A 3,257-nucleotide genomic window follows, 5' to 3' on the forward strand; every position below is an offset into this window, starting at 1 on the left:
CTTTCTCAAGCGGAAATCCTCAGTTTACTTCAGTACATCAGCAGCTTTTGGTTTATGTTTTGTTTTGTCTTTTTAAGATTTGTTTTCATTTCTAAGGGTGTGTGTGTGTGTGTGTGTGTGTGTGTGTGTGTGTGTGTGCATGTGCGTGCATGCACATGCATGCAGAGGCCAGAGGAGGATATCAGTTTCCCTGCAGCTGGAGTTATAGAGAGTTGTGAGCGACTCAATGTGGGTGCTAGGAACTGAACTCCAGTTCTCTGGAAGAATGCAAATACTCTAAACCACTAAGTGGGGCCATCCCCCTAGCACCCAGCAGATTTTCATAAACCAAACTTTACATCATTTCCTATAAAAACAGTTACTGTAAAGAGTTCATGTTCAGACCTGAGAAACAGACATCTCTTTTTCTCTCTCTTTCCACAGTCTACCCTCCCTTGAGGGCATAACTGAAATTGCAGCATGGTGGCCAGAACCATTTAAGTAATCATAAGACAACAGGGTGTTACAGGGTAAAAGCATGTCTGTATTTTTTTCCATGTAGACAATGTAATTTTGGACATATTTTTCCTATGATTAGACCCACTATAAGCTGCACCTGACCAAGAATGATTTTCAAATTGTTCTTTCCGGGGCTTTCTACTTAGCAAATATTTCCTGGTACTAAATCACCATAAGCCACATTTTATGTCACTGTGAATTTGCTCAAAATAGGTTCTCCACACCTGCTTGGACTATACATGAACAGTCTCTCAGCATGGATTTGACTATTGAATGGTAGTTAGTTCATTAGTTAGTCAGTAATTCATTATTTACTATTTAAATCTAGGGTGATGTCAAGAGAAATGACTTAGGGACGTAAGGTAGGAAGAAAAACCAGAATCCTCAGTGAAGGTTTTTGCCATTAAAGCAAATCTTATTTGAAGTTTACTTATTTTCTTAAATCTAACAAGAAAAAAATGTGCTTTCAGAATGGGCTGCTGTCCAACCAGAGGCCCAATGGAACAATTTGCTGGGAGACTAGACCATCTCAGCTTATCTCTGCCTTTAAACAAATATTCAAGAGAGAGCTAGAGATTCTCTAGGGCCCAATGTCAGCAGATAACCATGGAAATGGAGGATTAATTATCCCTTCCTGTGTTTTATACTATCAGATTTAATAGACATTGGAAATCCAGACATTGATAAAAATGACAGGATGTCAGGTCTAACATCTGTTCTTTGCACCCTGCAGGAATGCATAGCATTAATATTTAATAAAAAATAATAGCCCTGATTTAGACTCACCAGCCATTTCACACTGTTCTTCCAGGACATTCATCTCAGATTGTATAGACTTACAAACCTGAAATACATATGTCTCTCCCATGAGTCACACTCCTCAGCATTCACAGGAAGCTTGACATTTACCCTTGGTGGACTACATCCTTTTTGGTCATATGACATTCATCACTGCCTTCTGCTCAGTGAAGGCAGCTGTCACAGATTAGCAATGGAGCACATGAACCTCAATAGAAGGATAACAGGTGAGAAGCCCATGTGTATTTCCAGGACTTTGCCATACCAACTGTTCCTTGTTCTTATGGTTGTGAATTCTGGGTTAGGTAAGGTTGGTCCCCCAGTTTGTCTCTTAAGCCATCCTTTCCATCTACATCCCAGTGAATGCAGCGAGCCACATATGATTCCCATGGGCACCTGTCACCAGTGTTCCCCTGTTCATATTGTAGACCTACTTTAGTATTTTCCTCTCAGCATCTGCAATACAATGGGAACTCTAAGCAAAGTTCATTGAGAAATAAATAAGTAAATAAAAGTGGATAAATAATTTAAAAGGAAATGAATTAGAGGGGAGATATAAAAATGGAATGAATCCAAACATTGCATGCATGTATCATTATTAAATAAAATACTTAATAAAAATGCTAACGTAAATGAAGAACTCCCCTGAGAAGATACAACACTTTTTCCCACAGTACCATCACCTTTCTGCTTTCTTTCTTTCCTGGGATTTATTTTGCTGGGCAAATTTAGGCTCAGTCTTATGCTATTCCTAACCCTGGGGATTTTCTAATGAAATTCCCTACTTCCCAGAATGAATGCAAAATATCTTTCCCTTTCATAGCAGGCTCTGGCAAAACTATCTCTCCAGTAATTAATCGTATGCCTCTCTTGACTCAATCAAATTTTCCAGAATCTCGAGTTGAAGGGGTTGAGGATAGAACTGCCAAGGCCAGCGCCTCTCTTAGAACAATAGCACAGATCCTTTCACATAAAGCCTGCCTGGGCCTGGTTATGCTCTGGTACCATTGAGGAGATGGAAGTGATAATAACTGGAGTTCATACATTGTTGGAGGAGACTGAGTGGTGACTTGCGTTCCATTTTTCCTCCCTCTACCTCATTCTGAACTCACCTATGTTAATGAGTGCAAAGAATGGCAAGGTATCCATTTTATTAACATCTAGAGAAATGTCAATCACCGTCTATTCCTGGATCAACCTCTCTGATAAACTGGTCAGGAAAGCTCAGCTTGAATATAAATTAGCAGGTTGGTTCTTCATCTTCCAATCTTAGGGATCAATACCTAAGGGGAGTCTAGTCTAGAGAACCCATTCTAGTCAGAGCACACATGGAGGCAAAGATGCCTACCTGACCCATGGATGTAATAAGGTTCTAGCCCTTTTACTTGTTTGTTGGAACAAGACCTTGCTGCACTACTCAGGCTGGCCTGAAACTCCCAGGCTTAAGAAACTCTCTCACCCCAGCCTCCTAAATAATTGGTACTACAAGCCTCATGCCATCATACCTGGCTTTGATAAGGTTTGGATCTCTCACCTATTCTTCAACAACAGAAGAAAATCTATCCCAAATTCTAAAAACATTAAAGACAGTGAAGGGTTAATCTCCTTGGATGATCACAGAAATAGCAGAGACAGCAACTTCACATGCCCACCTATCCTGGACACAAACTTGATGCCCCATTGAGCAGGTTCCCTGAATATGGTCTTCTAGATGTCAGCATTTCAATGAATGTTAAACTACCCTAATCCTCAGAAAGGACTGAGGGGTTGGGAAAAGACCAAAGTGTCCACAGCCATATTTTCCTTTTCTCAGTAAGAGAAGTCTATGCAAAAAATGTGAAGAGGACATCATACTTTTATATCATTTATCTATTTAGTTGTTTGTTTGTTTGTTTAGTATGTATGCAATGTTCTGCCTGCATGTATGCCTGCATGCCAGAAGAGAATACCAGAATTGTAGA

The sequence above is a fragment of the Onychomys torridus genome, chromosome 10 (genome assembly GCF_903995425.1).
Source record: "Onychomys torridus chromosome 10, mOncTor1.1, whole genome shotgun sequence".
In the NCBI taxonomy this organism is placed as follows: domain Eukaryota; kingdom Metazoa; phylum Chordata; class Mammalia; order Rodentia; family Cricetidae; genus Onychomys; species Onychomys torridus.